The sequence below is a fragment of the Mus musculus genome, chromosome 2 (assembly GCF_000001635.26).
Source record: "Mus musculus strain C57BL/6J chromosome 2, GRCm38.p6 C57BL/6J".
Lineage (NCBI taxonomy): Eukaryota > Metazoa > Chordata > Mammalia > Rodentia > Muridae > Mus > Mus musculus.
This window is the reverse complement of record NC_000068.7, coordinates 170,767,124-170,779,952: the sequence shown is the minus strand read 5'-3', so window position 1 is coordinate 170,779,952 and position 12,829 is coordinate 170,767,124. Positions and strand designations below refer to the sequence as shown.

At 46.2% G+C, this 12,829-nt stretch overlaps 1 protein-coding gene and 1 long non-coding RNA gene across 3 annotated transcripts in view; one reads left to right on the top strand and one right to left on the bottom strand.

Annotated features, from left to right (window-relative positions):
- Positions 1-12,829, bottom strand: part of Dok5 (docking protein 5) — a 147,969-nt gene that overhangs the window by 99,823 nt on the left and 35,317 nt on the right. The window lies entirely within an intron of this gene.
- Positions 4,120-5,798, top strand: Gm35033. Its single transcript, XR_375333.3, has 2 exons — positions 4,120-4,953; positions 5,530-5,798. It is a non-coding gene; the product is annotated as a predicted gene, 35033 (long non-coding RNA).

The window sequence follows — 12,829 nt, the reverse complement described above, 5'->3', positions numbered from 1 at the left end:
GGATTACAGATTCATGCAACTGGGCTTAGCTTCTCCATGGCTACCAGGGATCTGGCCTCACCCCTGTCCTGCAAGCACTTTGCCACATGAAGCACCTCCCCAGCCCTGCAAACTGGTCCTTTTCTCTCTGCATCCCCCCCCCCTTTTTTTTTTTTTTTTTGGAAACTGAATCATTCCTGACAGTAAAAGGAAATTTCACTGAGTTACTCAGAGAACAGATGAAATGAGGCAGCCATCAAAGAAGCAACAGCCTGGTCACTGTGTGTGCTCACTGCTGCCTGCAAATGGCCATCAGCATCCAGGGGAGAATATTTTATCTAGAATTACAATAGTAATCAAAGAATACAATTTGCTTCTACTGTTGGCTTTTATGTAGGAAAAACAACCACATTTCTTGTAGAGTCAACTGAATAGTAATCTTCAAAATATAAAGATCTTGTTTTCTGCATCACAAATTTAGTATTAAGAGATACAGCTCAGGGGCTGGGCTCAGTGGGTAGAGTGCCAGTCTAGCATCTATGAAGCCCCGGATGCTGTCTCCAGCATCAAATCCATCAAGGATCCTGGTACATGCCTGCAATTGTAGCGAGGTAGAGGCCAGACCCTCAGTTCAAGACATCCTCTGCTACATAAAAAGTTTAAGTACTGACTGAGATATATGAGACCACATCTCAAAAAAAACAAAAGGCAAAGAAGAAGAGAGCGAGGAGAATATAAAGGAGGATGAGAAAGAAAAGAGAAGGAGGAGGGTGGAGGAAGAGGGTACAGGATGAGAGTGGAGGAGGAGGAGGATGAAGAGAGGAGGGTGGAGGAGAAGGGCAGAGGAAGAGGGTGGAGGAAGAGGGTGGAGGAGGGTAGAGGAGGAGGAGGAGGGTGGAGGAAGAAGAATGCTTAACAACAATTATTATTTTACTGGATCACCTATTCATCTCTTAATCACATGCTTCATTATTATTAATACTGATATACGGTGTGATTACAACAGGGGCAAAGCAAGTCTAGATTCCGAATCACTGAAATGCAATGAAACATCCCTTTTCCTCTGTATCATCCAGTCTATCATTAAGCATGGCTACGTGGCGCTACACCTTTAACCCTAGTGCTGAGAAGGCAGAAGCAGAGGCAGGTGGAATTCTGTGAGTTCAAGACAAGTCTGTTCTATTGGGTTAGACTGCCTCAAAACTCAAAATGGTAAGAGATTCCCCCTGAGGCCCCACACCATATGTGGGGGGGGGGGAGCACATTTCAGGACTCTTAGTACACGACAACAACCAAAGATGGCACCAAAATCTGTATATGCCCTGCTTGCCTATATACATATGCATTTCCATAACAGAGTTTCTTTATAGCGTAGGCACTATAAGAAATTGGAGCAATAGTTAAATAAAAGAGAACAGTTGTAAAAGGTACAAAACCCACTGCAGTACGTGCTCTGTCACATTAGTAGGCACTGTCTCCAGGTCTCTACCTCAGAGGCTGGTGAGATGGCTCAGTGGTTAAGAGCACTTGAACTTCCAGGGGACCAGAGTTTAGTTCCCGAACCTATGTCAGGTGGCTTACAACCTCCTGTAATCCCAACTCCAGGAGATGTGACCTCCTCTTCTGGATTCTGTGGGCACCACGCTCACGTGTGTGCACATATGCACACAAAGTCATGCACACACATACATAAAAACAAATATCATATTGTCTCTACTTTACCTTTCTATAATGTGGGATGGTATCTAAGCAAAGCACCCGACAGCTTCCCCTTGGAAGGCTTAAGGGGCAACATCACTGACCTGGTACTTTGGGGCTATGACAAAGGGAAATAAGGGTGTCTGAGCCCAGCCTTTTCTATACCAAGTCATCTGCGCTGATAAATGGGTGGCTACTGCTATGGTTAATGTTCGTTATCAACTTGTCAGAATCTAGAAACATCTGGAAGTCAGGTCTCTTAGCATGGTTGTGGGGGTTTCGTATGTTAATCGATGTGGGGGAGGTGCGCCCACTGTGAGGGGCACCATTCCCTAGGGCTGGGATCTTGTATGCATAAAGAGGAACTGAGCAGCACTGTCTTTGTCTTGTCTCCGATCCTTGTGGATGTGATGTGACCATCTGGTTCCTGGACTTTACAAGATCTTGTCGAATTACCAAGAACAGAGCACAATTTAAAATTCATGAATGGTTTATTTTTAGAACTTCTCACCCACTGTTTGAGACTAGAGCCACGGAAATAGAAGGCTACAGTGCATCTGAATGACACAGAGTAGCGGATGAGAAACCCTTCTTGTGACTGGAGAAGTGTTCAGTAGCAACGTCTAAATACCTATTTAGATGTGACAAGGAGGGAGGTCCTGTAGGCACCTGGTGACAGAGGACAGGAATGCTGTTAGATATACTGGGGAAACAGGGCAATCCTCACTTCAGAAATGAGCCACAGTCATTTCAAGCTTAAAATGCAACCAGTGTAGAGGCCAAGAAGATGATACACAAAAGATACCTCCTCTCTGTTAAAGCTGTAACACAGATGGGAGGGGCTACACTGACATCAGGTGTGCCTACCTGATGAGACCCTAGCAACAGACTCCTCACATTGGAAAATAAACATCAGGGTGAAGGAGCAGGCTGATAAGGCACAGCTGCTTTAAGATCAGGTTCACACAGACACCAACCTGCTTTCCAAGCCAAGGCGTGCCTGCTGTCCCCAGAGAAAATATTCAAAACTTCAAAGGCTTTTCAAACTCAGGTGGCAGCAATTAGATTGGGCCAGGAGGTTCCCACAAAGCTAGAGGAAATGCCATTCAAACTGCAGGTCTCAGGATCTCCTGGCGGTTTGCCTGAATTGCAGAATGGCTAGAAAAGTCATTGCCAGCCACCCAGACATGGACAACAATAGAGAAAGGTGAGGATCAGTCGGTAGGAAGGAAAAATGACAGAGTGGCAGTGGTGGGTAGATAAAGACTCAACACTTTATGCAACTCAAAGACTTCAGACAAGCTGTGAGCCAGGACCACTCGGAGCCTCCTATACCATCAGGTTCTCCTTCTCCTTCTCTTCCCCCTCCTCCTCCTGTTCCTCCTTATCTTCCTCCTCTTCCTCTTCCTCTTCCTCCTTCTCTTCTTCCTTCTCCTCTCCCTCCTCCTCCTCTTCCTTGTCTTCCTCCTCCTCTTCTCTCTCCTCCTCTTGAGACAGGGTTTCAAGTAGCCTAGAATGACCTTCAACTGGCTGTGTGGCAGAAGATGACCTTGAACTTCTGATCCTCCCTCCCCCACCTCCCAAGTTCTTGGGTGACACGCAAGTGCCATCCTTTCCTCTCCATGCCGTGTGAGGGATCAACCCAAGCTCCCTGCTTGCTGAGCAAAGGCTACCAAACTAAGCTACATCTGTCTTCATTCCCCTAAAGATGGGGGTTTCTGCTCACCACACCCATGTCAAAATATGTCCAAGTATGTCATGCTATGCAAGCCGTGAGCACAGCCCGCCTAGTCTCAAATGTTGTTTCTAAAATACACATGCTGCAACTCCAGAGGTAGCTCAGTGGATAAAGCTCCTGCCACACAGGAACGAGGACTGGAGTTCAGATCCGCCAGGGGATGGCTTCTCCTCAGTGTTGAGGAGGTAGAGATGGAAGAGCCTGAGGACGAGCTGAGAGCTAGATTGGCTGAGTCATCAAGCGCTGACTGTATCCCGAGAAACCATCTCAGGAAATAGAGTGCTTAACAACAGAAGAAGTCCGACATCAGCTGGCCTGGGCAAATGCATGCAAATACAAACATACATCATACACGCATGCGCGTGTAATAAAATTATAAAGCAAAGTGCACATGCTGATGGGACCTCAGCAGGTTATCTAACCTCTCTCCTCTCTGCCATAGCTGTGACCGTCAATCCCTCCCTCACTGGCTGAGAGAATCAAAGGACCCTCAGGACAAACAGCATCTTAGAACCATGTTGGGGTACTTGACTAGTTGTTTAGTGTCAGCTACTGTCACCGGACAATGAATAGAAAATGTTTGTCTCTATTCCTCTTCTCCCTCTCCCCAACTCCAGCCTACTGCGGTTCATCCAGTAAGCGATGGATCAATATTTGCTGCAGAGATTGTCTGAGAGGCCCTTGCATCTGCACTTGGAGAACAATGACCCCTAATCGCCATCATAAAGAAGCCACGCCCACACGGTGAGCGCATAATGGCCTCTCACTGGGCACTACCAGAGGCAAGGCCTGCTGTCTTCTCTACTCCCACCTAGTAACTGGATGGCTGTAGATGTGGAGAGAAGTAGCGCCTAGTGGCCCGGAGAAACAAGTAGAAATAGCGCCTGGAGCGGAGTCAGCCCCACGCCTACCCACCCGTGCACGCGCGGCAGGAGCAGAGTTGGGCCTCTGACTAAATCTGTTTTTTGTGTTTTCTTGGAAACTTGTCTCCGAAAAGTCTGTCTGGAGTCACCCTTGCTTCCAGAAAGGATGTGAAGAAAGTAGGAGCCTTTTCACCAGACAATAATTGGACTCCAGTTCCCTCATGTGGTAGTAGTAAATCCGTCCACCTACTGTGCGTGAGAAACAGCCGAGAGGGGAGGGGAGCTACTGAATGTTGCGGGACCCTGAATGCATCAGAATTCCAGTGTGTTAAGAGACGAAGCAAGCTGGTCCTCTCTGCCCACCGTAACATCAGCTTATCCTTCTGTCTCCTGTCTGCGGTGGATGTTGCTCTCACTCCATCCAGATTTCAAAGCTTCCCTGCCTGGCATCCAAGTGGTGCTGAAGCTTTAACCCTCTGGTCTTCTGGAGCGCCGGGTCCTACAGCTCGGGTGGACGTGGATTCAAGGTTCATCTGAACCCAGATGCCCCGCTTTGGTGTAAAGCTTTTCCAGTGCGACTCCATGGAGTGATACAAACATAGCAATATCATTTCAAATACTTAAAATGGATGGACCACAAACTTGGCTGTACGCAAAGAGTATAATACAGACTTGGTGAGTCATGAGTCATATCTCCACAATGTAAAAATAAGTAAATTACAGGGCAAAGCCACCACATTCGCTGGATTAGGCCTGGAGAGAAAGTTGCATCAGGGTCTTTGGAACAGATGAAAATGCAATTTGAATTGGGGGCGGGGGTGGGGGTGGGGAGGCACCTGGAGACTGGTTCAAACTATTCTACAGGTAGAAAGTTAGTTCTTGTGCACATCAGAACGGCTGTGTTCATTCTACTGATATTTAAAACCAAAAGGTTATTAAATTGAAATATTTACCAACTGGGGACACTTGGTAGATAAACAGGACATCTTGGAGATTACTCAGGGGTCAGGAACAGTGGGAAGCCCTCTTATCTGTGAATATGTCTAGTGTCTCTAAAGAAAATGACTACATACCAAATCAGAAAAAGAACTTAGGAGAAGCTAAAACCTGCAGGCAGCACAAATCTGTTTATGCAGATATGCACAGCAGCTTGATTCACAGTCCATGGAAACAAGCCGATACCCCCCCCCCCACACACACACACACATTTTCCTCAGCCCTACCCGGTTGAATGTGAATTGTCCTCTACAGGCTGGTGCCCAGCTGGCCTTTCTGGTGACCACTTCCCATGTGACTATGTCTTCTGTTGGACCCAGGAGTGGCTCAACTCATGGTGTGCTCCAAAGAACCCACTCTCAATAAAGCTGACCTCCATCTCTTGTGACTCCCCAGCCAAACCTCCTAAGTGGTCACTGAGCAGGGCAGAGGGTTGGTATTCGTCTAATGGAAGCCGCCCTACTCGAAAGCCACAAGCCTTTCTCTTTTTTTTTCTTAACAAATCGACATTCATTTCTGCTGCACCTTGGTCTGTATTTCATCTTCTCTGGGATGGGCCCACATACATGCAAGCTACTGCTAGGGTGGCTTTGGTCACTTTCAATCAGGCAAGACATCTATACATGTAATAAATTATACCCACACATAAATAAAAACAACAGTAACCACAAAGGTGTCTTGTGGCTAGGGAGGTGGCTTGGTGGTTGAAGCATTCACCAGGCATACAAGAGTTAGGGTCCCAGATCCCTCATGGATGCCATGCGAGCCCAGCATCCCATGTAACTCTAGCCTCAGAAGGTGGAGACAGATCCCCAGAGCGAGCTGGCAACAGAGACTGGCCATATGGGGTTCAACTGAGCCTGGGGTTCAACTTTAAGACTCTGCCTCAAAGAATAGGTTACATGGTGATCAAGGAAGACTCCCAAGGTCAACCTCAAGTCTCCACTGGCATGTGCACACGCATAGACATGCACACGGGTGAACCAGTATGCACAGGACCCACCCACAACATACAAATGCACACGAAAAAAAGAAAACATACAAAACGGCCCCTAATGAAGGAGCTAGAGAAAGCACCCAAGGAGCTAAAGGGGTCTGCAACCCTATAGGAGGAACAACAATATCAACTAATCAGAACCCGCCAGAACTGTGTCTCTAGCTGCATATGTAGCAGAGGATGGCCTAGTCGGCGATCAACGGGAGGAGAGGCCCTTGGTCTTGTGAAGATCATATGCCCCCAGTACAGGGGAATGCCAGGGCTAGGAAGTGGGTGGGTTGGGAAGCAGGGTCGGGGGAGGGTATAGGGGCTTTGGGGATAGCATTTGAAATGTAAATGAAGAAAATATCTAATAAAAAACACACAAAACAAAAAATACATAAACAAAACAAAGACATGTTAAAGGAAGATCCTGTGGTTGGCCATCAGAACCGGACCCACAACCGTTCAGATAAGCAAACCTTCCTCTAGAACACACAGCCCAAAGCTCTGCCTTCCTGCGGGTTGCGACAGCCTTAGGCTTTGTGGAGAACTATTAATGAGAGGAGCCCTGTGGGAGCTCCCTCTGCTTAAGGTACAATTATTATCCTTATCTGACCGATACAGAAGGCTCAGCCATTGTGAGCCACCTCTCAGTAAAATAATCAGCCAGGCAGACGGTGCCTTGGTAAACACTATGTCAAATCAAGTCTCATTATTTCATAGACATTACCTGTCTATGGCAAGCAATTGATCCTAAACCACCGCAGCTTCTGAATGCACAATCGCCCTGGCCTTTCAGGGTGATGTTTGATAAAGAAGAGAGAGGACAAGCTGTTTTTCCACAACGGACAACCCTACTGGGCTTTTTTTGTTTTGTTTTTCTGCGAGTTTAGACATAGCCTTGCGTGCAAGGAGCTGTCTATTATTGGAAGATGGAATCGCTCCAGGTAATTCTGGAAAACACAATTTAATTTAATTACACAGCTCTAGGGAACTTCCAGCAATTGGGTGTCTTTTCTGTATTCTCAAGTTGGTTTTGTGTGTGTGTGTTTTATAGCCGCGCATTCTTGCTCTCTGCCAAACACTTATTTGGTTCATAATGAAACCAGGAGTCCGTGGTGAAGAAAGTTTGAACTCCAAGGAGACAATTGTGATGTCTGGGGTCTTTTGCAGGGGACTCTCTAGCCTTCCAGGTTTTCTTTCACTCTGCAGCAAGCACCCCAGGCGGCTAGCTCCGGATCAAAGGCACAAATAGGTTTCTGCCCTGAATATTCACCGGTTAGAGTGCTCTGTGGACCTGGTGCCAAGCTGTCCAGGATGCATCACAATGCAAAGAAAAGCCCTTAAGAGGCGATGCTCTCTCTAAACAACCATCTCCTTCCACCGCCGTTAGCTAAGCAGAAAGAATGAAATCTGACCCCATCAAACCCAGTGGAGAGGAATGCGGGGAAAGGTTAAAAACCGAGCCTTGCTTTGTTTCTGCGCAGGAGACAGACGGGGCAGAGTGAATCTTAATGAACGGAACAATAGAACTGGGAGTTTAAAACCTGGAACAGTGGTGCCTACAGGCGGAGAGTGGGGATTAGGGCCGAAGACAGAAATCAGTCAGTGTCTTAAAAGTTGATTCAATTTTTAACCTACAGATAAATCAACACACATTGAGTCGGAAAATCTGAATACGACATCTAATGAGCCTTTCTGTAATTTCAGCAGAAATGGTGGCTTACATGTCCAAAAAAAAAAAAAAAAAAAAAGAAGAAAAGAAAAGAAAAAGAAAAAGAAAAAGGAAACTCTTTCAGACTTGCCTGGGAAATTCTTTGGAGTAGGCTGGCAAACTCTGCACAGAAAAAAGAAAAAAGGGAGTGGGGTCAGGGTGGGGGTGGGGGTGCGGTTGGGGGTGGGGACATCATGGGAGGACCCTCAAACTGGCCCATCAAGAGCAGCTCTGCCCTTCCCCTCTGCCCCTGCCCATGAGGAGTGTGTATTTACTCATGTTCACCCTCTGCAGGTGTGTACTGCTGACCTCTATTAACTGTTAAATTAATTAATGGGCTTGTTAACTGAGTGAAGAACAAATGGACTGTCTGTGATGTCACAGACATCATAACCCACTTCTATGGGCTTTAATTAGGTTGACACCTCAGTAAAAAACATGAAGCAGGCAGACTGGGGTGATGTGGTAAGAACTGTGTATCCCATTTTGTCCCCAACCCCTGGGACAGAGCTCCCAAAACTCTGGAAGCTTACTAAGCAACAGGAGTTCCAAAGGCCTCTCTCGTTGCCCTTCACAAGCTCCTTTTAACCTCGCCTGACACTTGGGGACCTGAGGAACCAAGTGCATCATCCATCGCCTGAGGGGTAGAACTCTCAGCCCCAGCCGTGCCTTTCCAGGGGGAGAAAAAAAATGATGGAGACCAAGTTCATCAGCAGGGATCAATGACACAGTCACTCCTGCCACAGTCGTGGTACCTCTCTGAAACTCTTAAACGACAGGAATCAAGACGCTTCCGGGTGTGTGAACAGAGAAAGTAGCACGCCAGAGAGGACATAGGACGTGCAAGGCTGTCAGAACCAGCCCTGGGTATTCATTCCATCTGGCCATTCCTGAGCCTTGACCTTTCCAATGATTTGGGAAATGCAAACAAAGAGAGTGCTCTACTGAACCTGAAAGGGGAACCAGAGACACCCACATATTTGAAGTATCCTAAACAGAAGCACTGGATGCCTGGGAGCCCTATTGGTTGCTGGAATCTGAAATAGGGGCAGTCCAGGCACAGAACTCTTCATCTACAGGATCTTTTGGGAAACCTGGGAGTCAGTATCAAAAAAAGAAAAAGAAAGAAAGAAAGAGAGAGAGGGGGAAAGAAAGAAAAGGAAAGAAAGAAAAATCCTGGTTGTTTAGAGGGTTCAGGTGCTACGGCACAGCACGCGTTTATCATCAGAAGTCATGTGCTTAAAAAGATCACAACTGGTAATAAGTGACATAATCAGGTGAAAGGGAATAAGCGCCATTTCAGAGAGTGTGCACAGAGGTTCTCTGATATGTGTCACTGAACCAGTGAGCCAGATGACAAAAGGAAGGAAACTGAGTCATGCCCTGGAGAAAGAAGTTACAAGAAGGTACAGAGGCCACATGCACCTGATGTGGTTAGGAAGAGGCTGGGTGGTGACGTAGGAGAGAAAACCTGAGAAGGAGCCACCAACCCATCAGAGGCCATCTACAGACAGTGCATTTTGCTCTAAGTAGTACATGAAATGTGTGGCATCCTGAGCAGAGGACTAGACTCACACAGTTTTAAACATCATCTTGACCAGAATTGAGCACTGGTGGAAATACAAGGAGAGAAGCCAACATTCAGCCATACACGTAAAAAGGTGTGAAGCCGTGCCCAGCGGCAGTGATGAAGAGCTGCCCTTGGCTGAGATGGGAAGGTTTGGATGTGGTGGATGAGGTGGGTTGCACATTCACCTGGCAATGCTTTGGTCCAAACAACCTCATCAGGAAAAGGAGAGGCCCGATGATGTGTGCACAGAGAGCTAAAATGTACCATGAAGTGATGGGCCAGGTCTCCTCAGCGGGCAACTCTGCATTCCACGCTTGTAAAAGCATGCTGTGCCCAAGACCAGAACGTTCAATAAGACTGACTCCTGAGAAGATGAAAGGGGTGTTCCAGAAAGCTCTGGGTCAGACTGGCCACAAACAATCTGCAATTTCTAAGGTGTCACATCTCCTTAAAGCCAAAACAATGATTCATTGGAAAGCAAAAAAAGGAAATTGGTTATTTCACAGCATAGAGGCAAATTCTCCAATATGGCTACAAGCCCATCATTTATTTGAATCCCATGAGGGTGTCGCAAACTTAATGACATCTATTTAAAGTACAAACTACTTATTTGAGAAATCTGCCAACAGATTACATTCAAACTTGAACCCTGACCCAAAGGCAGAGTGTATTTCTGCCTTCTGAGAATGCTACAAAAGTATGGCCAGTCCCTTATTTTTGTAACATAGTAACTAGCAAAGTTTGTATCCTTACAGAGAAGAACATCCTCCTAAGATGGGAGGGGGTCAAATTTTAAAGACAATAACAGAAACAGAATCAATGAAGAGTATTATTTATAGGTTAAAAGTACATAAATCTAATATTAAATGTCTGTCTTTTTTTTCAACATTTACTGTGAAACAGATACTAAACATCCAATATATATTATGCCTCCTTTCAAAAGAAGTCATATATTTATTCATTTTGGGGGTAAGTGGGGGTCAGAGAAAAGCATGTGAGCGTCATTTCTCTCCTTCCACCATGTGAATCCAAGGGATTGGACGCAGGATATAAGGCTGAGGGGAAAGAGCCTTTAGCCACTGAGCCATCTCACTGCTGTCCCCCCTTTTATGTCTTTCAGTCTTCATAACATTCGTCTTCTTGATACAAAAGAATAAAGATCAGAGTGCAATAGGCACACCCCAAAATTATTAACTAACGCATACACTTTGAAAATCTGCCAACTTACGTTGGAGACCTGGACACGTTGATGCCTACCTGGGTGGACTCGAACTAGGCCCCAAATTCCTCGTGGCAAAGTAAGATCTGGTAGCAGCTATCACAGAGAAGTCACTGAGAACATCAGGTGGGCAGTCATACGAACAGCTTACCGGAGGACCTAGTGCACACAAAGATCTGGGAGGAGACCCTTGTCCACCCAGGCTGCCATACCAGAGGCTACGGAGGAGTGGCTTACAAGCAGCATCAATTGCTTGTCACAGCTCTGGGACGTGTTGACACACGTGAGAAAAGGTCCTTGAGCCTCCTTCACAGGGGCTGCCATGTGGCTCCTAAGGGTGGCTCCTAAGGGCTCTCTGCTCTTGCAACCTCCCAAGAGCCCCAGCCCCCAACACCATCACCTGGATGACTAGAATTGTAGTGTCTTCACTGTGGAGGGTCCATTACATCCATTACACAGCCATGCAGACCACCAGGGGCACCTCGGTGCTCTTCCCACACACTCAATCCTGTCTAGGAAAGGTTGTGCTTGTCCGTTAGACTAAAAAGGAGGTTACAGCTCAGAAACAGAAGGAAGAGCTGAGTCCCCACAGAGGCTTTTGAATGGCAAAGCCAGAATTTAGTCACAGAGGCTGAGACATTCAATCTCATGTTGCCTAAATCGCACGGGAACACCAACCCCCCACTTCATGAATATGCAAAATAGCACTTGATACCTGTCACAGCCCACACCTCTGTCTATCATACCAAGTGAAAAAATAAATAAATAAATAAATAAATAAATAAATAAATAAATAACTGAGTCTGGGTTAGCCCAGTGGCAGCAGGATAGACAGAGGATTAGGGAGCAAATCTTTAAGCTTGCGGGCAAACACTATACAAAGGTGGGAAGTCATATTTTAATCAAGTACAGGCTACTAAGTCTATGGGGAGTTTAGATACCATGATATTACTTCAGAATTCTCAAACATAAAGAACTTGGAAGACGAGTATAAACGCAAACCTCTAGAGAGGTGGCAGTGTTGACGCTGAAAGTGCAGCTTCAAGAGATTAGAGACTAGGAGGGACTTTCAAGTCCAGGAGAGACCTGCGGGAAAGAGAATCACCTGAGGAGAGGCAGTGATGCAAGATGATGCAAGGATGCTAAAGGCATCAATGTTAGGTTGGACTCTCTGTACTTAGGAAGCTGAGACCAGGGGGATCATAAATTTAAGGCCAACCTGAGCTACATGTTTGGCTTGGGCTATGTGAAACCCTGTTTCAAAACTCATAATAAAAACTTCAGTGTAAGATAAGACTGCGCATTCTGAGAGAAGTCTGTATTTGCCAGTCTAGTAAAAGAAATCCTGGTTTCCTAGTGTGCATATCTTGGTTGACTAAGTGAGGACATATCTGTATTGATATTTTTGTCATTTACATCTCAGCTACACCCTAAGTCAGTGTGAGCATGCAGCAAACATCAAACCACCTTAGCCAGACGTCAGCTCATCTCACGAAGGGACTTGGATGTTTGTAACGATGAAGAAAGCCTTACCGAGAATGTTACAAAAGCAAGATCAGGCTCTGGAGCTATTGCACAGACTCCATCAGATGCCAAGCAAGTCAGAACGGGTCTAGTGAAGCTGAGAGCTTCCAAAGGGTTAAGCTGAAATCAGCCCTTTCCCTTTCTGGTGTCTCTCCATCTGCTGCATAGGCCTCTATAAATAAGACAGAGCCGCAGAACACACCCTTACTATCTCCTAAGAGGCGAGCATTGAAACAATGTTGCTCAGTTCTCTCGAAGACTGAATTAGAATCCTCATTTGAATAAAAGCAACCCCCGCACCATAAGCACGTCCATAGATATTCCTGCTGCAATGAAATATGTCTCCGTGGCTGACAATGGCGCCCAGAATGCATATTTAAACACAGCTCCTCTCCCAGTCCTAACAGGATTATACAACCACAAACACTTCTACGCTCTTAAGGAATTACACACAGGGAAGTGAGGAGACAGGAGCTGCACCCTGAGACGTTGTCAACCTTTAGCTTACGGGTTTAGCATGACACATCACAAGTGAACATTTTACTGTGG